Here is a 24,901-nt window from a genome sequence, read left to right as displayed (position 1 = left end):
AAAATAATTACCTTCCAGAGAACTTAATGATCAGCAGAGGAAGGGGCCAACATACTCTTGCCCCTTCCTGTGGCTCCAGTGTTGTCCCTGTGTAGTGGAAAGCAGTTTGTTCAGCAGCAGAACCAAAATCATTAACCACAGCAATAAGTTATAATGTCCCCTCTAACTGGCTTTCCTGAGAATTTCCTGTGCACGAATTGCTCACCCTCAGTAAGTATCCGGTGCTGGTGCGGGTTTGCTGTGCTTTCTGAAATGAGTACAGGAAAAACACTTCCAAAGCCACTATTTCTACATGCCTGGGCTGGGCTGTCCTGGGCTGAACTGGGCGGGCCGGGCTGGGCTGTCCCGTGCCAGCCCCGGGGCGGGGGGCGGCAGGTCGGGCCGGGCTGGGCTGTCCCGTGCCAGCCCCGGGGCGGGGGGCGGCAGGTCGGGCCGGGCTGGGCTGTCCCGTGCCAGCCCCGGGGCGGGGGGCGGCAGGTCGGGCCGGGCCCGCCCCAGCGCTGGGGAGCGGCGAGCGGCGCTGCGGGAGAAGGCGCGGGAGCCGCAGGGTGGGTTACGGCGGAGCGGGGAAGGGCTGCGGGCACGGCCGGGAGCGCCTCGGCTGCAGGTGGGCGACAGAGTTGGGGTGCGGGTGCCCGGGAGGGTCGCGGCTGGTGGGAGAGCCGAGCCCCCATCCCTCGGGAGGGACGGAGCGGAGGAGCCGCGGGAGCGGGGCCGGGGATGCTCCGAGCGCTGCCGCGGACACGGAGGCGGCTCTCGGGGGGCGGCTCTCGGGGGGCTCCTGTGCCGCGGGTCCTGCTCGGTCCGTGCTCTGCAGCGCCCGGGTGGGCTCCGCTGGCCGCGCTGGGCGGGACCTGCTGTCCCCTGTCCCGTGTCCCCGCCCCGGGCCGAGCGCTCCGGGAGCCGCCCGGGGGTCCCGCGGCCTCCGGGGCTGGGAGAGCGCCGAGGGCTCCGCCGGAGCGGCGGGATGCGGCTGGCACGGGCTGTTGTCTTTGGGGTTCTTTGCCCCCGACAATTGTTCGAAGGGAGCCTGGAGTTGCTCAAGTTCTAAAGCTCTGGCGTCGCTTTTAATTAAGCGCTAATTGTCTCAAACAGGAGAAGGGCCGTGCAGCGCCTCTCGCCGCCCAGCCCTGACACCCCTGGGGATCTGCCGTGTTGGTTCAAAACAACTCGCACACCGCTCCAGAGGAGGCTTTTGGAAAAGCTCTTTCCTTTTCCTCGTGAATAATGCCTTTGCTCTCTCCGCACCTCACTCGGGACCGTTCGGTTTCGATGGAATTTTGGCAAACCCGGGGCTTTCCCTCGGCCTGCCGGCCACGATTGATGGTGAGAGCAGCGCCAGGGGCATTAAGACCTGAAGTGAACCTTGGAGATCCAAAAGAAAAGCAGCAGCAGCATCTGGGGCCTGGGGCTTGTTGCTCCTTTCCCGTTAGACGTGGGGGGAAAGAATTGTTCCTGTCTGCAGAGCAGGCAAAGTGATGTTTGGGAAGGGCAGTTTTTTGGTTAGCAAGGCTCCAAGTGTAGGTTTTCTGGAGCTCTGCTTCAAACCCATTTGGGTGCCATGAATTACCTCGGAGCAACATTATTATTATTTTTGGAATGAAATACAACTCCTCAGCTTCCAAAGTTCAATTTCTGTTGGTTTCTCCATCCCCTCCATGGACTCTGTGTCCCCCTTCTGCAGATTTGGTTCCCTGCCAGGACATTTTGTATCTTGGTGCTCTTAATACTTTACAAACCAATTAACCTCTCTGCCTGTCTTCTTTTCCTTCCATGTTTCCCAAACCTCTGCCAGAGATTTCCTGATTTGAATTTAGTTCCTTAGTAAAAAAATCGATTTTTTTGTACTTTCCATGTTCTTAAGTTCATCACCACTGAATGTCATCTCAGTGGAACTCTCTGCTCCTTCCAGTTTTGTTGGGTTTTTATTTCCTAACCCAAACCCTAACCCTAACCCTGACCCTGACCCTGACCTTAACCCTAACCCTAACCCAAACCCTGACCCTGACCCTGACACTGACCCTGACCCTGACCCTGACACTGACCCTGACCCTGACCCTGACCCAAACCCTAACCCAAACCCTGACCCTAACCCTAACCCTAACCCTGACCCACACCCTGACCCTAACCCTAACCCTAACCCTGACCCTGACCCTGACCCTGACCCTGACCCTAACCCTAAACCTAAACCTAAACCTAACCCAGACCCTGACCCTGACCCTGACCCTGACCCTAACCCTAACCCTGACCCTAACCCTGACCCTGACCCTGACCCTAACCCTGACCCTGACCCTGACCCTGACCCTAACCCTAACCCTAACCCTGACCCTAACCCTGACCCTGACCCTGACCCTGACCCTGACCCTGACCCTGACCCTGACCCTAACCCTGACCCTGACCCTGACCCTAACCCTGACCCTAACCCTGACCCTGAAACTGACCCTGACCCTAACCCTAACCCAAACCCTGACCCTAACCCTAACCCAAACCTGTCAAACTTACCCAGCAAGGGCAATATAGTCTTTATCCCATCTAACCTTGTGCTGATATTTAAAGAGCTCTTGCTAAGTACTTTAAACAGTGGGTGGTTTTTTCCTGCCTGAAAGTGAGGCCTCGTTACAGGGGAGGATAAAAGAGACGTCCCCCAGTTGTTTGGCAAACAAGTCTGGTTCTTTCTTGGCTGCTTTTGGTGGATCAACTGTGTTTGCTGCCATTAATCTTGGGATGGAGCCCAGTGGTCCCCTGTTAGTGTCAGTGAGAGAGAACTCAGTGGAAATGGAACCTCTGGGATTCTGCTTTGTCCAAATTATGGAGACATGAGGAATGAAGATGCCCAAAGAATAATTCTATATCTGAATGATGGAAAAATGAGATGAACTGCTGTCATTTCATTGCTCGTTGTGCTTTCTCCTTCTTCCCTCCCCATCACAGGGGTTGGGAACTGCCCTCTTCCAGCAGTGAGTGAGCAAAGCAAGTGGTATCCAAAGTGATGCTGGAATTAATTTTGGATTAGGGAAAGGGAGCAGGAATGGGGAGGGCAAAACAGAGAGAAAGTGAGGAGTGGGAAAGTGTGGCAATAAAATCAAAGTAATAATTAAAAAATACCATATTCTGTGATCTTAATAGTACCCCTAAGATGGTTTGATTCTGTCCCTGTGCTGACATGTGCAGGCAAATCAGCCACGCTCATCAGCTGAACATCTGGAATGGCTTTAGCAGGGTCTGCAAAGGGACCTGTTCTGCCTTCTGGTTGGGGGTGTTTTTTCTCACTTTTGGGTTAGTGTCTGTGCTACTCCTTTGAAATTTGGCTGTATTTGAGTTTGCAGTATTTGAGTTTTCAGGCAATGTCTCACAGTTTCTTTTTTCCAAAAAACCCAACTTTGCATAAAACTAGTTGAGCATTTCATTTTTGTTCACGAGAGAGGAAACTTTCTTGGGCTGAGTGACTGTTTGAGTGAAACTTCCCAGACATCGATGCAGATTAAACTGCCTGGGCCTCAAGTAAGACGTAGAAGGGGGAAAAAAAGTGCTGCAATGGGTTTAGCTGTAACACTTGAGCTGTGAGTCTGAGCTTCTCTTTCCTTTCCCATCAGTGCCCTGTGCTGCAGGGGATTATTTTCCTACCTGTGACTTGGAGTGAGATAATCACAGGCAGGAAAGATTAAGGGGCCCTGTGGCCATATCTCCTGGAGCTCAGTTCCTTGCTGAGCTTAGTGACTTCTTCTCTCCAGCTCCTCCATTCCCAGCATAGAGATATTTCAAAAGAAGAAGAAAATGCTGGGAAAAGTGTCTATAAAGTGTAAAATTCCCATTTTTACCTTTATTCCCCATATTTATTATATACTTGCAGCGTTTTGGCCAAATTGCCCTCTTAGTTCTTGGAAATTAATTGTTCCAGAGACAATCCATCTCCTTACCTTCTTATCTCCCTTGCCAAGGTGGGCACCGGGCACAGGGTGGGCTCCATGGGCTGGCAGAGCTTTGACAAGGTGGGCACTGGGCACAGGGTGGGCTCCATGGGCTGGCAGAGCTTTGCCAAGGTGGGCACTGGGCACAGGGTGGGCTCTGTTGGCTGGCAGGGCTTTGCCAAGGTGGGCACCGGGCACAGGGTGGGCTCCATGGGCTGGCAGGGCTTTGACAAGGTGGGCACTGGGCACAGGGTGGGCTCCATGGGCTGGGAGAGCTTTGCCAAGGTGGGCACTGGGCACAGGGTGGGCTCTGTTGGCTGGCAGGGCTTTGCCAAGGTGGGCACCAGGCACAGAGTGGGCTCCAGGGGCTGGCAGGGCTTTGCCAAGGTGGGCACCAGGCACAGGGTGGGCTCCAGGGGCTGGCAGGGCTTTGCCAAGGTGGGCACCAGGCACAGGGTGGGCTCCAGGGGCTGGCAGGGCTTTGCCAGCCTCAGGGATTCTGGGATTCTCGCAGGTGAGGTCTGGGTGAGGGACTCCAGTGGTGCATCCCCCCGTGCTGTGCTTGTCCTTCAGCCCCGGGGACTGGGGGGGCTGGGAGTTATTCCCAGGGATTCCCTTGACACAGAGCTCTGTGCCTGGCCCAGCATCCCCCTCCTCATCCCTGCAGGCAGTTGGAAGGATGCTGGGACCTTAGAGAAGACTCTCCAGAGGAGCCTGTTGCCCTTGGCTTCCCCACCCAAAGTGCCCCAGGGTTCAGAGTTGGGTTTTCCAGGAAGGCTCTCCAGTCTTGAAAGACTGTTGTACTGCAGTGTGTGTGCTGACCTTAAACCCAAGGTTTGCTGCCAGTTCAGTGGTTTGTGTGACACCTCAGCCCTTAAACCCAAGATTTGCTGCCAGTTCAGTGGTTTGTGTGACACCTCACCCCTTAAACCCAAGATTTCCTGCCAGTTCAGTGGTTTGTGTGACACCTCACCCCTTAAACCCAAGATTAGCTGCCAGTTCAGTGGTTTCTGTGACACCTCACCCTTGCCTGCTGTGGCAAAAGCTGTAGATGTCTGAGAGCTGAAGAAAGGCCACCAAAGGAGCCCTGGTGTTCACCTGGCCATGAGGCAGAGGGCAAACCTCAAGGTCATCCCTTCCTCTTGGCTTGTTCCTGTTTGGAGGGAGAAAAGAACTTGGTGTGTGAGGCTCAGGGAAAGGAATGTTACTGTGCAGCAATGAGTCTCACCAGCAAGTCTGCACCAGTTTTGGGTTAGTTTTGGTCTAGGGAATTTCCTTTGTGTTGGTCAAGAAGAAAGAAATGTCCAGTGTAAGAATAAAACATCAAATTCCCACCCATGTGTGCAGTTGTGCCAGAAGGCCCATGCAGAGGATAATCATCTCCCTTGGATTCATGGAATACATTTCTTTGTTTGAGGATTTGATGTCTTAGCCTTTATAATGTTTCCCTGTTGTGTGCAAAGCTGAATTAGTGGTTAAAAAGCCCAAAGCAACCCAGCAGGCTGTGCCATCCCACCTTGGCAAGGCTGCCCTGTCCTGCTCTGAGTAAACTGGCCTGGAAAGGCAGCATGAAAATGCACCATTAAAGAGTTTAAAATGTGAAGTCTGGGAGGCTTTTTCTGTTCAAGAGGAAAGTTGAGTCCAGAGCTTTGTGGGAAGCCACAAGGCCCACGGTGGCATCTGGATGGGAGAGATGGAGCCCTTAAAGGTTCTAATCCTCCCATCTGTTCGGAATTTGGTTTTCCATTTCCACTGAAAACAGAGAAGTAACTGTGCTGCTTTTCCTGGAAAATGCCTGGTCAGTGCCATGTACAGCCCATGTTTTCAGTTTGGATTGTGCATTTTGTGGCCATGGGGATGCATCGGGGGTTTCCTCCTGTATTGAGTTGGGCACATGACAAAAATGCCATTAAAAGGGAATAAATCTCCCTGTAGGCACTTGAGCATTAATGAGACTTGGATGGAGGAAAGAGAGGGTGAGAAGGAAGGGGTTTTCTGCAATTGTCTGTTTAGTTTGCAGGATTAGATTGCTGCATGTATTTTATCTGTAAATCTGGCTGTAAATGCATGTGTGTGTGTGTGTGTGTGTGTGTGTGCGTACACACAGCTGGACACACATTTTGTGTTTTACCTGCAAGTTCTGTCAGGTTTTTCAAGCCCAAAGTGTTCTGGCTGTTTAATTTGTCAGCTATAAAAGTATTCAACACAGAATGATTTTTCTCATATGTTGCAGTTTAGATTGTCAGTATAAGAGAATTTCAATGAGTTGGAAGTGTTGTTTGTGTCTGGTCTGATTGAGTTCCTGAGTTTCTCCTGCAGTGAGAGAGACCAGAGAGTCTGGAGTGTGCATTTTGATGAGTAGTTTTGGGAGTGGGAGCAGAAATATTTGTTAGAATGAGTTCTGTAAATGAATGTAACTACTTCTTTACAAAGTAAAGTTGGTTAAACACAGGAGCCTCCTGGTGTAAATTCTGGTGCATTTGGATGTTGGGAGTATTTCCCTGTTGAGTTTTATCTGCTTTTGAGGTGCAGAGTAATATATTGTCAACACTTTTTAAGTGGATTGAATGTGCTGCTGTTTCATCTGGTGTCATTTATTGGGATGTCTGTGGGTGAGGTTTTGTTTTGTTGCTTCATGTTAAATTTGTATTAAGTCTTTATGTTGGGAGGGAGCTTAGGAAAGGCTTCAAGTTTCTGTTGGATTTTTTACTGTTTTCTTAAGTGCTTGAAGATGATCTGTCCTTACTCTGTGGCCCTTTGCTCCCTGGATTCCTCAGTTCAGGTGAATGGAACTGCCTGAATTCCACGGGATGGGATTTGAAGCCCATCCCAAGGGCAGGATGTGTCTTGCTTGTCCTGTATGAGGCTTTTAAGTAGACATTGCTCTTGGGTATGGGAGAGAGATGAGTGAGAATGGCCCATTCTGTTAAAAATACCAAGATTGGAGGGTGTGGTATTCCTGTGGGCAGGAGGATTATTGGACATTCAACAGGCTCTGAAGTTTTGATGGAGAGGCAACTCCTGACAAATTGCTGCAGGTGCCCCTTGGAGCTGGGGCAGCTCCAACCAGCGTTCCTGGAGCTCCCTGGGCACGGGCAGGAGGTGGAGGTTCGTTCCCACTGGGACCCTGTGGGATGCAGGATCAGCTCTGTTCTGGCCAAGGAATATCCAAGGGAAATTATGTCTGCAGTGGAAAGGGATGAGTTTTACTGGGGCAACCATGCAGGTGTGTATTTAAAAGCATTAACAAGGCAGCCAGGTCTTGAAGATCATCCAGGGATTCAGTTCTGTGTTTGTTCTTTTAACAGGTTAACCCTTGCCTTGCATCAGTTCCCCTGAGAGACCCGGAGTGGCTGAATTGAGGAGCCTGAAGATGCTGCTGCTGTGGAAACAGCTGCTCCTGGTATCATTTGTTGGCTGCCTTGGAAGGAGCAACAATCTTTAACTTCTGTTGTAGAACTGGGCATAAGTTTCCAGGTCCCAGATTGGAGCTGCACTGGAGGAGTAGAACCACAGAGGCTTTGAAATGCAAATCACAGAATCATAGAATGGATTGGGTTGGAAAAGACCTCAGAGATCATCGAGTCCAACCCTTGGTCCAACTCCAGTCCCTTTACCAGATCATGGCACTCAGTGCCACGGCCAATCCACATTTAAAAACCTCCAGGGATGGGGAATCCACCCCCTCTCTGGGCAGCCCATTCCAATCCCTGAGCACTCTCTCTGCAAAGAATTTTTTTCTGATCTCCAACTTCAATTTCCCCTGGCAGAGCTTGAGCCCATCGTGCCCCCTTGTCCTATTGCTGAGTGCCTGGGAGAAGAGACCAACCCCCACCTGGCCAGAACTTCCCTTCAGGCAGTTCCAGACAGTGCTGAGGTCACCTCTGAGCCTCCTCTTCTCCAGGCTGAACACCTCCAGCTCCCTCAGCCTCTCCCCACAGCACTTGTGCTCCAGTCCCTTCTCCAGCCTCGTTGCTCTTCTCTGGCCCCGCTCCAGCCCCTCAATTTCTTTCCTGAACTGAGGGGCCCAGAACTGAACACAACACTCAAGGTGTGGCCTCACCAAGGCAGAGTCCAGGGGAAGGGTCACTGCCCTGGGCCTGCTGGCCACGCTAGTTTGGATCCAGGCCAGGATCCCATTGGCCTTCTTGGCCACCTGGGCACACTGTTGGCTCCTGTTGAGCTTCCTGTCCCTCAGTCCCCCCAGGTCCCTCTGCCTGGCTGCTCTCCAGCCACTCTGTGCCCAGCCTGGAGCGTTGCAGGGGGTTGTTGTGGCCAAAGGGCAGGACCTGCAGTTGGCCTTGTTGAACTCCATCCCATTGGAATCAGCCCATCTCTCAGGGCTATCCAGATCCCTCTGCAGAGCCCTCCTGCATTCCAGCAGGTCGACACTCCCTCCCAGCTTGGTGTCATCAGCAAATTTGCTGATGATGGACTCAATCCCCTCATCTAAATCATCAATAAAGATGTTAAACAGGACTGGACCCAACACTGACCCCTGGGGAACACCACTGGTGACCGGCCCCCAGCTGGACACAGCCCCGTTCACCAGCACTCTCTGGGCCCGGCCCTCCAGCCAGCTCCTGACCCAGCAGAGGGTACACCTGTCCAAGCCATGGGCTACCAGCTTTTCCAGGAGCATGTATGGGAGACAGTGCCAATGGCCTTGCTGAAGTCTGGATAGACACATCCACAGCCTTCCCCTTCTCCTCCAGGTGGGTCACCTGATCGTAAAAGGAGATCAGGTTGGTCAGACAGGACCTGCCCCTCCTAAACCCCTGCTGGCTGGGTCTGATCCCTTGTCCATGCTGAAGGTGCTGTGTGATTGCACTCAGGATGATCTGCTCCATAACCCTGCCAGGCACCGAGGTCAGGCTGACAGGCCTGGAGTTGCCAGGGTCCTGCTTGCAGCTCTTTTTGTGGATTGGGGTGACATTCCCCAACTTCCAATCATCTGGGACCTCCCCAGAGAGCCAGGACTGTTGGAAGATGATGGAGAGTGGCTTGGCAAGCTCTTCTGCCAGCTCCCTCATCTCTCAGTGTCAGAGTGTGCCCGGGACCCTGCAGTGTCACAATGTCCCCTTCTTCTCTCAGTGTCACAGTGTCCCTTGCGCCCTGCAGTGTCACAGTGTCCCCTGGTTCTCTCAGTGTCACAGTGTCCCCTGGTTCTCTCAGTGTCACAGTGTCCCCTGGGCCCAGCAGTGTCACAACGTTCCCTGGTTCTCTCAGTGTCACAGTTTGCCCTGGGCCCCGCAGTGTCACAGTGTTCCCTGCTTCTCTCAGTGTCACAGTGTCCCCTGGGCCCTGCAGTGTCACAGTGTCCCCTGGTTCTCTCAGTGTCACAGTGTCCCCTGGGCCCTGCAGTGTCACAATGTCCCTTTCTTCTCTCAGTGTCACAGTGTCCCCTGGGCCCTACAGTGTCACAATGTCCCTTTCTTCTCTCAGTGTCACAGTGTGCCCTGGGCCCTGCAGTGTGACAGTGTCCCCTGATTGTCTCAGTGTCACAGTGTCCCCTGGGCCCTGTAGTGTCACAAGAAAGAGGACCTTCCCCCAGAGGCTGGTTGGGCACTGAACAGGCTCCCCAGGCCCCTCTAACCCCTCAAGGGGGTCTCTGAGTCCCCCCAAAGCCCCTCTAAGCCCTTCCTCCCCCACAGCCCCCCATCTGCAGGAGCTGCTGTGAGACCCCACGGGCCGCGGGTGGTCTGCAGAGTCCACCTGGAGCTGTTCCTGAGTGACAGGGGGGGCTGGGAGAGGCTCCAGAGGGTGGGGGACACACCAGGAAGAGGTTCCTGGGACCTCCCTTGGAGAAGTGACACCCCCCCCAAATTCACCCCAACTGCCCCCCTGGGTTGAGGGAACCCCCAAGGGTGATGGGAAACCCCACCCAGTCACTGCTGGGGGGGCTGGGAAAGGGTCCAGAAGGGGAGAGAAGACCCAAAAGAGGTTCCTGGGACTCCCCAACGACCCCCAAGGTGATGGGACTCCCCTCAAATTCACCCCAACACGTCCCCAGTATTATATAAATAAATAAATCCTCTAGCTTTTTAAACCATTTTTCTCAATTTTTTTCACTTCTTTTCCCCCCTCCCCCGCCTTCCCCAACACCCCTCCTCAATTCCCCTCTGGAATTTGGGCCAATTTCCTGCGATTTTAGGGCCTTTTTAATGGTTGAAATGGAGGTTCAATGGAAGGGGCGCGGTCCGAGCAGAAAGGGGCGGGGTTTCCAGGAAGGGGGCGGGGGCTGGGGCTGGGGGGAGGTCAGTGCCCCCTGACGGGGGCCCGGGCCGGGGGTCCCTCGAGGAGGGGCTGGAGGGCAGCGGAGAAGCTGAGCAGGGTCTGCCCCAGGGCCTGGGTGAGGGTCGTGAGGAGCTGCAGCAACTCCCTGGGAGGGGCAGGGGGGTCAGGCTGGGGCCCCCAAACCCTCTCAGGGACCCCCAAATGCGAGATCACCCCCCCGGGGACCCCCAAACCCTCTCATGGACCTCCCAAATCCAAGACCACCCTCCCAGAGACCCCCAAAGGCCCCCAAGGACCCCTAAATTCGTATCAGCCCCTTGGAGATCCCCCATCCCCAACCCAGGACGCCCCCCAGGATCATGAGGAGCCACAGCAGCTCCCTGGGGGGGGTTGGGGGAGCTGGAACCGCCAGGGAGCCCCAAATCCCCCCTGGAAACTCCCAGATCTGACATGATCACCCCCAGGGACCCCCTGGGGGAGTTTCGTGATCCTTGGGGGAAGTTTGGGGTCCCTCGGGAAGGTTTTGGGCTCCCTGGGAGAGATCAGAGGGTGGTTTATGGTCTCTGGGGCGTTTTGGGGGTCTCTGGGGAGTTTTGGGGTTCCTGGGGAGGGTCCCTGGTGGGTTTTGGGGTCCTTGGGAATGGTTGGGGAAGGCTCTGGGCGGCCCAGAGGGGTATTGGGGTTCCTGGGGAGGGTCCTTGCAGGTTTTGCGAGTCCCTGGAAGGGGTTTGGGGTCCCAAGAGGGGATTGGGGGGCATTTGGAGTGCTTTGAGGGGTTTTGGGGTCCCTGGGGGGATTCCTGGGGTGTCCTGGCCCCCCCCCCGACCCCCCTGTGCCCACCCCGAGCTGGACCCTGATGGGAGGGATGGGAAGGAGTGTGGGGGCCCTGGGGTGAACCTGGGGGTCCCAGGTGCTTTTGGGGCCCACCCTGGCCCCCCCGAACCCGCTGTGCCTCCCGACCCCCCCCCCCCGACCCTTACGAGGGGGCTGCGGGTCCCCTCCTGGGGCGGGTCAGTGTTCCCGGGTCGGGCACTGCCGGCTCCATCACCAGCCCGGGAGCAGCGGGGGGGACACTGTGGGTTGGGGACCATCCCCGGGAGGGCTGGGGATGCTGTGGATCATTTACAGTTCTTATTATTGGTTTAGGACTGGTTTGGAGATGGTTTGGGTCTGTTTTTCTTGGTGTTTTAAGAGCTGCTTTTAGGGCTAGTTTAGAGCTGGTTTGGATTGCTTTAGAGCTGGTTTAGCTTTTGGATTAGAGCTGGATTTAGGGCTGCTTTATGGCCTGGATTAGGACTGGTTTAGAGCTTATTTCCATCTGGTTTAGGGTTGGTTCAGGGCTGGTTTGGAGATGGTTTCGAGCTGGTTTCGGTCTCTTTTTCTGTCTGTTTAAAGGCTGGATTTAGGGCTGCTTAAGATCTGGATTTAAGGCTGGTTTAGGGTCGGTTTTAGCATGGGTTTAGGGCTTGTTTGAAGCATGTTTGCAGCTGGGGTCGCTCTCGCCCTGGCCGGCACTGCCCTCGCCCTGGCCGGCACCGCCCTCGTTGTAGCCGGCACCGCCCTGGCCTTGGCCGGCACCGCCCTCGCCGGCGTATGGAGGAGGGTTGGCCCTTTGTTACCGTGCTGGCGCTGAGCTTCCTTCAGCAGAATGAGGCCTATGGACAGGGTGCGGCAAGCACATGAATAAAGGTAATTGCATAAAAATTGGAGTCGTTGTGGTTATTTAGCTGCGCGAGGGACACTGGGGGGTACTGGGGGCCCTCATCGATGCTGGGTCTGGGGGCCTTTGGGAAGGGGGTCTGGGGGCGTTGGGGTCCCTGGGGGGATATCCTGTAGGATTTGGGGGTCTGGGGTGGATTTGGGGTTCTTGGAGCTTGGGTCCTCTTCCCTGTGGGAGGAGAGTGAAGAGCACATTCCGCTTCTTCAGCCGGGCTCGGAATGCTTAGAGCGCGCAGCCAATCCGGGCCCGGCTGGGCGGCAATGGCGGAGGTGCATGGGGGCCACGCGGGGACCCCGCGAAAACAGGCGCTGCCCGGGGAGGGGCGGGCAACCAACAGCGCCGTGAGCTGTGCCAGCCCCGGGGCTGTGCCCAGTGCTCTGGGGAGCCTGTTGGGTGCCCGGGGCTGGGCTATAAAAGGGGGGCAGCGGGCCAGACCCCTTTACCCCAGCGGGCCATGGCGAAGACACAGAAGCGCTCCAGTCCCCGGCGCGGCAACCTCTGCCCCCAGGGCCGCCGGGGACGCCCCGCCCTGGCCGCTCTCGCCGTAGCCGGCACCGCCCTCGCCGGGTCCGCAGAAGGAGTCCAGGTGTACGGAGGAGGGTTGGCCCTTTGCGACATCGTTGTTACCGTGCCGGCAACCGCCTCCTCAGCAGAATGAGGCCCAAGGGTGGGGCGAGGCAAGCACATGAATAAAGTAATTGGATAAAAATTGGAGTCGCTGTGGTTATTTAGCTGCGCGAGGGACACTGGGGGGTACTGGGGGCCCTCATCGATGCTGGGTCTGGGGGTCCTGGGGGGCCTTTGGGAAGGGGGGTCTGGGGGCGTTGGGGTCCCTGGGGGTAGATCCTGGAGGGTTTGGGGGTCTGGGGTGGATTTGGGGTCCTTGGAGGGGGCCTGGGGGGACTTGGGGGGTCCCTGGAAAAGTTTCGTGATCCTTGGGGGAAGTTTGGGGTCCCTCGGGAAGGTTTTGGGCTCCCTGGGAGAGATCAGAGGGTGGTTTATGGTCTCTGGGGCGTTTTGGGGGTCTCTGGGGAGTTTTGGGGTTCCTGGGGAGGGTCCCTGGTGGGTTTTGGGGTCCTTGGGAATGGTTGGGGAAGGCTCTGGGCGGCCCAGAGGGGTATTGGGGTTCCTGGGGAGGGTCCTTGCAGGTTTTGCGAGTCCCTGGAAGGGGTTTGGGGTCCCAAGAGGGGATTGGGGGGCATTTGGAGTGCTTTGAGGGGTTTTGGGGTCCCTGGGGGGATTCCTGGGGTGTCCTGGCCCCCCCCCCCCGACCCCCCTGTGCCCACCCCGAGCTGGACCCTGATGGGAGGGATGGGAAGGAGTGTGGGGGCCCTGGGGTGAACCTGGGGGTCCCAGGTGCTTTTGGGGCCCACCCTGGCCCCCCCGAACCCGCTGTGCCTCCCGACCCCCCCCCCCCGACCCTTACGAGGGGGCTGCGGGTCCCCTCCTGGGGCGGGTCAGTGTTCCCGGTCGGGCACCGCCGGCTCCATCGCCAGCCCGGGAGCGGCGGGGGGGACATTGCGGGTTGGGGACCATCCCCGGGAGGGCTGGGGATGCTGTGGATCATTTACAGTTCTTATTATTGGTTTAGGGCTGGTTTGGAGATGGTTTGGGTCTGTTTTTCTTGGTGTTTTAAGAGCTGCTTTTAGGGCTAGTTTAGAGCTGGTTTGGATTGCTTTAGAGCTGGTTTAGCTTTTGGATTAGAGCTGGATTTAGGGCTGCTTTACGGCCTGGATTAGGACTGGTTTAGAGCTTATTTCCGTCTGGTTTAGGGTTGGTTCAGGGCTGGTTTGGAGATGGTTTCGAGCTGGTTTCGGTCTCTTTTTCTGTCTGTTTAAAGGCTGGATTTAGGGCTGCTTAAGATCTGGATTTAAGGCTGGTTTAGGGTCGGTTTTAGCATGGGCTTAGGGCTTGTTTGAAGCATGTTTGCAGCTGGGGTCGCTCTCCCCCTGGCCGGCACCGCTCTCCCCCTGGCCGGCACCGCCCTCGTTGTAGCCGGCACCGCCCTCGCCCTGGCCGGCACCGCCCTTGCCATAGCCGGCATCGCCCTGGCCCTAGCCCGGGCCGGCATGGCCCTCTCCTCCTCTACACATTGAGGCGGTGCGGGGCGTGAATAGGAATTGATCATAAAAATTGGAGTCGCTGTGGTTATTTAGCTGCGCGAGGGACACTGGGGGGTACTGGGGGCCCTCATCGATGCTGGGTCTGGGGGCCTTTGGGAAGGGGGGTTTGGGGGCATTGGGGTCCCTGGGGGTAGATCCTGGAGGCTTTGGGGGTCTGGGGTGGATTTGGGGTCCTTGGAGGGGGCCTGGGGGGACTTGGGAGGTCCCTGGGGGAGTTTCGTGATCCTTGGGGGAGTTTTGGGGTCCCTCGGGAAGCTTTTGGGCTTCCTGGGAGAGATCAGAGGGTGGTTTATGGTCTCTGGGCCGTTTTGGGGGTCTCTGGGGAGTTTTGGGGTTCCTGGGGAGGGTCCCTGGGGGATTTGGTGTCCCTGGGAATGGTCACCTCTGGCTCTGGGGCGGCCAGTGATGTTTTGGGGTTCCTGGGGAAATGTTGAGTTAGAGGGCTGTATTAAGCTCCTTCTCAAAGTGAAAATACATTTTCAGAAGGAATGTATGAAAGATATTTGGAAGGTAAGGTATATGTAGATTCAGCATGAAATAGGCTCAGAAATTCCATTATGTAAGTGTCTTATATTTGCTGACTTTAAAATTTTGACAAGTGCCTTTCTTACTAGGAAGTTGTGCAAAATCAGCACATAATTTTTGTTTCTGTGTAAAAGAGGTTACCATATACCCATCTTTAGAATTCAGATTAGATTGGAAATCACCTTTAAGGTCACTGAACCCAGCCATTAATCCAACACTGCAAAGTCCACCACTGAACCATGTCCCAAACACATCCACATGTATTTTAAATACTCTCAAGGAATGGTGACTCAGGCTCTTCCCTGGGCCAATTCTTGACAAGCCTTTTGGTGTAAAGCTTTTCCTTGTATCTAATCTAAACCACCCCGGTCGTGGGGCCAGGCCCAGTCCCAGCTGGTTCCCCAGCCCTGGTGGGCATGAGGTGGCAGAGGATCCAGCCGAGGGGGCACCCTGGGCAAGGGGACAAGGACCCCAGTGTTGGTTTCCCCTCACCAGCTTCTGACACATCTCCACATCAACCTGGAATTCCATTCCAAAGTCTATTAATAATCTTGTATAAATGACTGCAAAGTATGGCCTTGGATTTGCCCCCTCCGACTGACTTTTTTGGACTAATACGGAGTCAGGGCGAGTTTCCTGAAAAGGATCTGGAATTTCAGAGCCATCGCTATTATTGTTATTATTACTGGTGATATTTCTACTGATATTATCATCACTATCCTTATATCCTTAACAGCTACTACTGTTATTGGGATTGTTATTATTACAAATAGTATTGTTGGTTTTACTATAGTAGTGTTGTTTTATTATATACAGCATAAATCCTATGTAATTGAAAACAGAGAGATTTTATAGCATTAGATAATTATATCCCTCTAAAGTATATAGAATACATATTACAGCCTCAGTGGGCACGAGGAGGGCTCGAGGCATTTTGGACACACTGTTTTGCCCAAGGCCTTTTGCTGAGACCTTTTGCCTAAAGCCATTTGGCTGCATTGCTTTTCCCAGGCCTTTTGCCCGAGGCCTTTTCTCTGAGGCATTTTGCCCAAGCTGGTTTGGCCAGGGGGGTTTTTGCCTGAGGAATTTCCCAAAGCTTTTTGTTGGGGCCTTTTCCCTGAGGCTTTTGGCCCGAGGCACTTTGGCCAAAGTGGTTTGGCAGAAGCTTTTTCCCTGAGGTGTTTCACCACAGGGGATTTGGCTGCATCTTCTGCTGAGGCTTCTCCTGGAGCTGTTCCCTCAGGCCTTTGGGCAGAGCCTTTTATAGGGTCGGGTGGAGTGTGGGCGGAGCCAAGGGCGGAGCAAGGGCGGGGATAACCATATATGGAAAGGGTCTGCAATGCGGCAAAAACTGACCAATAGGAGGGCAGGGGCCACAGCCATGAGGGGACAGGGAAAGTTCCAGAACTTCCAATGGGGAATGAAACAAGAACAGGGGATTTTATAACAAAACCTGAACGACAAATAGTAAACCAGACCTATAGTCTTGAAGTGACTGTGTCTTTATTATTGAAGGAGGGGACAGGAGGGGACAGAGGGGACAGGCGGGGACACAGGGGACACAGGGACAGGAGGGGACAGATGGGACAGGAGGGGACAGAGGGAACAGGAGGGGAAAGGAGGGGACAGGAGCAGACAGAGGGACAGGAGGGGACAGGAGCAGACAGAGGGACAGGAGGGGACAGGAGCAGACAGAGGGGACAGGAGGGGACAGAGGAGACAGCAGGGGACAGGTGGCACAGGAGTGGACAGAGGGAACAGGAGGGGAAAGGAGGGGACAGAGGGACAGGAGGGGGCGTTTGTGGGGGGACAGGCCTCGAAATATGGGGGGAGGGACCCCAAAATATGGGGGAGGGACTCTGAAATATGGGGGGGAACACCCCAAAATATGAGGGGAGAGACCCTGAAAAGGAGAGAAGGAGAACCCAAAATGGGGGGGACACCAAAATATGGGGAGGGGGACCCCAAAATAAGGGGGAAGAGCCCCCAAAATATGGGGATAGAACCCAAAATGGGGGGAAGACACCTGGAAATGGGGAGACACCAAAATATGGGGGGAGGGATCCCAAAATGTGGGGGGGACACCAAATGGGGGAGAGGGACCCCGAAATATGGGGGGACACCAATATATGGGGGGGGACACCAAAGGGGGGGAAAAGGACACCCCAAAAATCCCTCAATGGGGGGACAGACCCCCTTTACCCCCCCACCTCCACTTGTGAGCTGAGGAGGGGGAACTGGAGGGGGCTTTGGGGGTCGGGGGGATTTGGTGGGAACCCCTGGACCCCCCTTTTTCCCCTCCTGACCCCCCTTTTTGCCCCCCCCAGGACCCTGGAACAGGAACTGGGGTTCGATTTCATCCTCGAGGCAGAGTTCTCGTACCTGTACAACCAGTGCTATGAACTGGGCACCAGCGAGTGAGGGGGGGCTTTGGGGGTCTGGGGGTTTGGGGGGTCACTGGGGTGGGGTCTGAGAGGTCTGGGGGGCTCAGGGGGGCAATGGGAGGGGGACATGGGGGGTCTTGTACCTGTACAACCAGTGCTATGAATGAGTACCAGTGAGTGAGGGGGGGCTGGGGGGTATTTGGGGGACTCTGGTGGGCTTAGGGGGGTCACTGAGGTAGGGTCTGGGGTCTCATAGGTGGTCTGGGGGGTCCGAGGGGCTCAGGGGGGGCAATGAGGGGGGACAAGGGGTGTCTCCTACCTGTACAACCAGTGCTATGAACTGGGCACCAGCGAGTGACGGGGGGGCTTTAGGGGTCTGGGGGGCTTGGGGGGGTCTCTGGGGTGGGGTCTGGGGGGCTCATTGGGGTCTGGGGGGTCTGGGCGGGCTCAGGGGGGCAATGGGAGGGGGACAAAGGGGGTCTTGTACCTCTACAACCAGTGCCATGAACTGGGCACCAGTGAGTGAGGGGGGTCTTGAGGGGTCTGGGGGGCTTTGGAGGGTCTCTGGGGTGGGGTCTGGGGGGCTCAGGGAGGCTAAGGGAGGGGGACATGGGGGGTCTCCTACCTGTACAACCAGTGCTATGAATGGGCACCAGTGAGTGAGGGGGGACTGGGGGGTATTTGTGGAGGTCTGGGGGGGGTCACTGGAGTGGGGTGGGGGGGCTTGGGGGGCTCGGTGCTCTTGGGCCTGGGGACTCTGGGGGTCTCAGGGGGGCACAGGGAGACTCTGGGGGGCACAGAGGGACCTTGCGGGGCACAGGAGGGGCACAAGGGATCTCCTGGGGGTCCCAGAGGGGGACAGAGGGACTCTGGGGGCACAGGGGAACATTGGGTGTCCCGGGGGGGGGCACTGGGACACTCTTGGGGGCACAGGGGGACTCTGGGGTCACAGGGTGGTACAGAAGGACTCTGGTGGTCTCAGGGGGACTCTGAGGGGCACAGGGGGACTCTGGGGTCACAGGGGGGTACAGAGGGACTCTGGGGGTCACAGGGGGACTCTGGGTTCACAGGGGGGTACAGAGGGACTCTGGTGGTCTCAGGGGGACTCTGGGGAGCACAGGGGGGCACTGGGGATCTCCTCGGGGTCCCAGAGGGACTCTGGGGGTCCCAAGGGGTCCCAGGAGCACTCGTAGCCCCCTGTGCCCACCCCCCAAAGCCCCCCCCCCCGTGCCCCCCCAGGTACATTGATCGCCTGTGCCCCTTTCACCAAGTGACCCAGAGACCCAAAAACGGCGGCTCTGAGACCAACCTGGGGTGAGAGACCCCCCAAACCCCCCCGGGGGGACCCCCAAAGTCCCCCCCACTCTGAGGTGACTTGGCCCCCTCCCTCCCCCCACAGGACTTGGGGGTCCTGGGCCGGCCCCGACGGAGACAAGTTCAGTGCCCACAAATACGAGCGGGGCACGGGGCGCTGGCAGGGCCCCAACCGCTCCACCACGGTGAGAGGGACCCCCCCAACCCCCCTGAGACCCCCCTGCCCCCCCTCTCCAAACACCCCTTGGGTGATTATTGCCTAAAAGAGTTACACACCACCGCGCCAGATACTTCAGTTGGTTAAAGCCTGTCTCTCACAAGTCCCATGTTTATATTATTTATCCTGGCTGTTTTCCTGCACCTGCAGAGTCCTGTGAATTCCTACTATGTGAATTCTTGAGGAGTAACCTCCTCCCTACCAGCCAGCAGCAGCTGAGCTCTTTGCTGCCTCTGGCTGATAGCTCAGTCTCACAGGGGTTTTCTATAGATCTGAATTGCTCACTTTTGATTTTACTGTAACAACAGCCCTGGAGAGAGACCTGGACAGAGCAGAGGGCAGGGAATCACCAACCACAGAATGTTCAACAAGGGCAAGTGTCGGATTCTGCCCCTGGGATGGGGCAACCCTGGATGTAGGGACAGACTGGGAATGAGAGGCTGGAAAGCAGTGCCAGGAAAGGGCCCTGGAGGTTCTGCTCAGTGGCCAGTTGGCCACGAACCAGCAGTGCCCTGGCAGCCAGGAGGGCCAACCGTGTCCTGGGGCAGCTTGGGGCACCACAACTTAAGGAATATATTGACCCATTATAGAGTGTCCAAAGGAGGGCAATGAAGATGGGGAAGGGCCTGGAGGGGAAGTGTGTGAGGAGCAGCTGAGGGCACTTGGTGTGTTCAGCTGCACAGGGGACACCCAGGGGAGACCTCATTGCAACCACTACTAGTTCTGTTCTCTCTCCAAACCCAGAATCAGCCTTAGGCAGCCAAAGGAACCTGGGGACACTGTGGAACCCCATGGAATCAAGGGACAGTTGTGACACTGTGGAACCCCATGGAATCAAGGGGCAATTGTGACACTGTGGAACCCCATGGAATCAAGGGGCAATTGTGACACTGCAGGGCCTCAGGGAACAAAAGGAACCCTGAGGCATTTCTGAACCTCATGGAATCAAGTGGCCATTGTGACGCTGCACAAACTCAAGGTGCCACTGAGATTCTCAAGTGCCTCATGGAACCAAAGAAACCCAGGAACCCAGTGGAGCCTCATGGAATCAAGTGGCCATTGTGACATGGGGGCCTCATGGAACCAAAAGAACCCTTGGACATTGCTGTGTCAGGATGCTCTACTTCGAGAAAGCCTGGAGTCTGGCCAGAGAAATGCAAACAGGGCAAGGTGTCATGCAAGCTCTCTGTGGTGACTTAGTGCTGGCATCAAGGTGCTGGTTTGGTGTTGAACTGTGCTGGAACCAGCCTAGTTCTCCAGCTACAAACACACATCCTGCTTTTTGAAGCAGCATTTGACACATTAAGGTGCTGGCTCCTCTGTAAACCTGTGACTGGCAGTCCATCACTTTATAGCTGTAAAAGCCCAGTCCAGCTTCCATAGGGCAGATTGTTCCACAGACTTTCTCCTGTGGAGCAGGGACACCTCTTTGTGGTCACTCCCTGGGAGTTGAGTTGAAGAGAGAGATCTGCCCACAATCACTGTGTGGTGAGTGCCATCAATCTCTACTTAATGACTGTTTCCTTTTGCCAGCTTTGATACAATTGCTTTAATAGAATCATAGAATCATAGAATCGATTGGGTTGGAAAAGACCTCCAAGATCATCGAGTCCAACCCTTGGTCCAACTCTAGTTCATTTACTAGATCATGGCACTCAGCACCACGTTCAATCCGCGTTTAAAAATCTCCAGGGATGGTGAATCCACCCCCTCTCTGGGCAGCCCATTCCAATCCCTGAGCACTCTCTCTGCAAAGAATTTTTTTCTGATCTCCAACTTCAATTTCCCCTGGCAGAGCTTGAGCCCATCGTGCCCCCTTGTCCTATTGCCTGGGAGAAGAGACCAACCCCCACCTGGCCAGAACTTCCCTTCAGGCAGTTCCAGACAGTGCTGAGGTCACCTCTGAGCCTCCTCTTCTCCAGGCTGAACACCCCCAGCTCCCTCAGCCTCTCCCCACAGCACTTGTGCTCCAGTCCCTTCTCCAGCCTTGTTGCTCTTCTCTGGCCCCGCTCCAGCCCCTCAATCTCTTTCCTGAACTGAGGGGCCCAGAACTGAACACAACACTCAAGGTGTGGCCTCCCCAAGGCAGAGTCCAGGGGAAGGGTCACTGCCCTGGGCCTGCTGGCCATGCTATTTTTGATCCAGGCCAGGATCCCCTTGGCCTTCTTGGCCACCTGGGCACACTGTTGGCTCATGTTGAGCTTCCTGTCCCTCAGTCCCCCCAGGTCCCTCTGCCTGGCTGCTCTCCAGCCACTTTGTGCCCAGCCTGGAGCGCTGCAGGGAGTTGTTGTTGCCAAAGGGCAGGACCTGCACTTGGCCTTATTGAACTCCATCCCATTGGAATCAGCCTATCTCTCAAGTCTCTCCAGATCCCTCTGTAGAGCCCTCCTGCCTTCCAGCAGCTCGACACTCCCTCCCAACTTGGTGTCATCAGCAAATTTGCTGATGATGGACTCAATCCCCTCATCTAAATCATCAATAAAGATGTTAAACAGGACTGGACCCAACACAGACCCCTGGGGAACACCACTGGTGACCGGCCCCCAGCTGGACACAGCCCCGTTCACCAGCACTCTCTGGGCCTGGCCCTCCAGCCAGCTCCTGACCCAGCAGAGGGTACACCTGTCCAAGCCATGGGCTACCACCTTTTCCAGGAGTATATTATGGGAGACAGTGCCAAAGGCCTTGCTGAAGTCTGGATAGACACATCCACAGCCTTCCCCTCCTCCTCCAGGTGGGTCACCTGATCGTAAATAGAGATCAGGTTGGTCAGACAGGACCTGCCCCTCCTAAACCCCTGCTGGCTGGGTCTAATCCCTGTCCATGCTGAAGGTGCTGTGTGATTGCACTCAGGATGATCTGCTCCATAACCCTGCCAGGCACCGAGGCCAGGCTGGCAGGCCTGGAGTTGCCAGGGTCCTGCTTGCAGCCCTTTTTGTGGATTGGGGTGACATTCCCCAGCTTCCAATCATCTGGGACCTTCCCAGAGAGCCAGGACTGTTGGAAGATGATGGAGAGTGGCTTGGCAAGCTCTTCTGCCAGCTCCCTCATCACCCTGGGATGGATCCCATCTGGTCCCTTTGACTTGTGAGGATCCAGCTGGCTCAGTTAGTCAGTCACTATTTCCTCCTGGAATACAGGAGGGCTATTCAGCTCCCTCTCCCTGCCTACCAGCTCCAGAGGCCAGTTGTCTTGAGGGCCACCTGTCTTACTGGTGAAAACTGAGGCACAGTAGGTGTTAAGTACCTCAGCCTTCTCCTCATCTTCCTTAACTATATTTCCCTCCAAGTCCAACAGAGAATGGAGGTTTTCCTTGCCCCTCCTTTTGTTATTAATGTATTTATAAAAGGACTTTTTGTTATCCCTAACTGAAATAGCCAAATTTACTTCAAATTCCACTTTTCTTTCCCTAATTTTTTCCTGCATGACCCAGCTCTATCTGTAAATTCTTCGTAAGTAGCCAGCCCTTTTTTCCATAGTCTGTAAACTTTCTTTTTATCCCTGATTTCTTTCAGAATCTCCCTATTTAACCAAGCTGGCTGTCTTCCCCTCCGGCTGCCCTTTGGGCACACTGGGACAGCCTGTTGTTGTGCACTCAAAATTTCCTTCTTAAAACATGTCCATCCCTCCTGGACCCCCTTGCCTTTAAGGGTTGTTTCCCAGGGTATGCTCTGAATCAGTTTTTTGAATAGGCCAAAATCTGCTCTCTGGAAGTCCAAAGTAGAGGTTTTAATGGTGGCTCTCCTTACATCCCTGAGGACTGAAAATTCTATTGTTTCATGGTCACTGTGCCCCAGGCAGCCTCCAACCAGTACATCATCCACCAGCCCCTCTCTGTTTGTAAACAGTAGGTCTAGCAGGGCCTTCCCCCTGGTAGGCTCATTTACCAGTTGATGAAGGAAATTGTCCTCTATACACTCCAGGAACCTCCTTGACTGTCTCTTCTCTGCAGTATGAAGCTCCCAGCAGATATCTGGCAGGTTAAAGTCACCCACAAAAACAAGGGCTGGAGATTTTGAGACATCTGCCGCTGCTTGTAGAATAATTCATCTCCTTCATCATCCTGGTTGGGTGGTCTGTAACAGACACCCACAAAGGTGTCAGCCTTGTTGGCCTTGCCCCTGATTCTGGCCCACAGGCACTCAACCTTGTCACTGCTGACCTCAACTTCAACAGAGTCAAGAGACTCTCTAACATATAAAGCCACCCCTCCACCTCTCCTTCCCTGCCTGTCCTTTCTGAAGAGCCTGTAGCCCCCCATAGCAGCACTCCAGTCACGTGAGTCATCCCACCACGTTTCTGTGACACCAACTATGTCAAAGTTTTCCTGTTGCACTGTGGCTTCCAGCTCCTCTTGTTTGTTTCCCATACTGTGTGCATTGGTGTACATGCACTTCAGCTGGGCCATTGATCTCATTCTCAACTCGGGCTCTATGCCCTTAGGCCTATCTCTGGAGAGCCCTGTTGCCGTCCCTTCCCCCTTCAAACCCAGTTTAAAGCCCTCCTAACCAACCCTGCCAACTTATGGGCCACAGTTCTTTTGCCCTTCCTAGATAAATGAAGCCCATCTGCTTTGACGAGACTGGGCAACATCATCCCAAGTCCCCCCCCCAGTCCTCTCAAAACCCCAAATGCCCCCCAAATCCCAGGGTCCCCACTGGTTCAGGGGTCTCTTAGGGGGTTTGGGAGTCCCTGGGGGTGATCATGTCAGATCTGGGAGTTTCCAGGGGGGATTTGGGGCTCACTGGGGGTCTCAACTCCCCCAACCCCCCCCAGGGAGCTGCTGTGGCTCCTCATGATCCTGGGGGGCGTCCTGGGTTGGGGGGGGGATCTCCAAGGGGCTGATACGAATTTAGGGGTCCTTGGGGGCCTTCGAGGGTCCCTGGAAGGGTGGTCTCGGATTTGGGAGGTCCATGACAGGGTTTGGGGGTCCCCGGGGGGGTGATCTCGCATTTGGGGGTCCCTGAGAGGGTTTGGGGGCCCCAGCCTGACCCCCCTGCCCCTCCCAGGGAGCTGCTGCGGCTCCTCACAACCCTCACCCGGGCCCTGGGGAGACCCTGCTCAGCTTCTCCGCTGCCCTCCAGCCCCTCCTCGAGGGACCCCCGGCCCGGGCCCCCGTCGGGGGGCACTGACCTCCCCCCAGCCCCAGACCCCGCCCCCTTCCTGGAAACCCCGCCCCTTTCTGCTCGGACCGCGCCCCTTCCATTGAACCTCCATTTCAACCATTAAAAAGGCCCTAAAATCGCAGGAAATTGGCCCAAATTCCAGAGGGGAATTGAGGAGGGGTGTTGGGGAAGGCGGGGGAGGGGGGAAAAGAAGTGAAAAAAATTGAGAAAAATGGTTTAAAAAGCTAGAGGATTTATTTATTTATATAATACTGGGGACGTGTTGGGGTGAATTTGAGGGGAGTCCCATCACCTTGGGGGTCGTTGGGGAGTCCCAGGAACCTCTTTTGGGTCTTCTCTCCCCTTCTGGACCCTTTCCCAGCCCCCCCAGCAGTGACTGGATGGGGTTTCCCATCACCCTTGGGGGTTCCCTCAACCCAGGGGGGCAGTTGGGGTGAATTTGGGAGGGGTGTCACTTCTCCAAGGGAGGTCCCAGGAACCTCTTCCTGGTGTGTCCCCCACCCTCTGGAGCCTCTCCCAGCCCCCCTGTCACTCAGGAACAGCTCCAGGTGGACTCTGCAGACCACCCGCGGCCCGTGGGGTCTCACAGCAGCTCCTGCAGATGGGGGGCTGTGGGGGAGGAAGGGCTTAGAGGGGCTTTGGGGGGACTCAGAGACCCCCTTGAGGGGTTAGAGGGGCCTGGGGAGCCTGTTCAGTGCCCAACCAGCCTCTGGGGGAAGGTCCTCTTTGTTGTGACACTGCAGGGCCCAGGGGACACTGTGACACTGAGAGAACCAGGGGACACTGTGACACTGAGAGAACCAGGGGACACTGTCACACTGCAGGGCCCAGGGGACACTGTGACACTGAGAGAACCAGGGGACACTGTGACAATGAGAGGACCAGGGGACACTGTGACACTGCTGGGCTCAGGGGACACTGTGACACTGAGAGAAGCAGGGAACGTTGTGACACTGCTGGGCCCAGGGGACACTGTGACACTGCAGGGCCAGGGGACACTGTCACACTGCAGGGCCAGGGGACACTGTGACACTGAGAGAACCAGGGGACATTGTGACACTGCAGGGCCCAGGTGACACTGTGACACTGCAGGGCCAGGGGACACTGTCACACTGCAGGGACCAGGGGACACTGTGACACTGAGAGAACCAGGGGACACTCAGACACTGGAACAACCAGGGGACACTGTGACACTGAGAGAACCAGGGGACACTGTCACACTGCAGGGCCCATTGGACACTGTGACACTGCAGGGCCAGGGGACACTGTGACACTGAGAGAACCAGGGGACACTGTGACACTGCAAGGGACAGGGCACACTGTGACACTCAGAGAACCAGGGGACAT

At 55.7% G+C, this 24,901-nt stretch overlaps 1 protein-coding gene and 2 long non-coding RNA genes across 3 annotated transcripts in view; all 3 read left to right on the top strand.

Annotated features, from left to right (window-relative positions):
• The window catches only part of LOC139684170 (zinc finger protein ZFP2-like), a 152,486-nt gene that overhangs the window by 15,051 nt on the left and 112,534 nt on the right, over window positions 1–24,901 (top strand). The gene's annotated exons all lie outside the window — the stretch shown is intronic.
• Window positions 529–7,684, top strand: LOC139684184 (uncharacterized). The gene is made up of 3 exons (XR_011699873.1): window positions 529–607; window positions 1,096–1,326; window positions 7,217–7,684. It is a non-coding gene; the product is annotated as an uncharacterized lncRNA (long non-coding RNA).
• LOC139684181 (uncharacterized) lies at window positions 18,147–19,247 on the top strand. Its single transcript, XR_011699870.1, has 3 exons — window positions 18,147–18,211; window positions 18,297–18,396; window positions 19,173–19,247. It is a non-coding gene; the product is annotated as an uncharacterized lncRNA (long non-coding RNA).

This window comes from Pithys albifrons, chromosome 34 (genome assembly GCF_047495875.1).
Source record: "Pithys albifrons albifrons isolate INPA30051 chromosome 34, PitAlb_v1, whole genome shotgun sequence".
Lineage (NCBI taxonomy): Eukaryota > Metazoa > Chordata > Aves > Passeriformes > Thamnophilidae > Pithys > Pithys albifrons.
The sequence above is the reverse complement of the archived record's forward strand: the minus strand, read 5'-3'. Positions and strand labels throughout refer to the sequence as shown.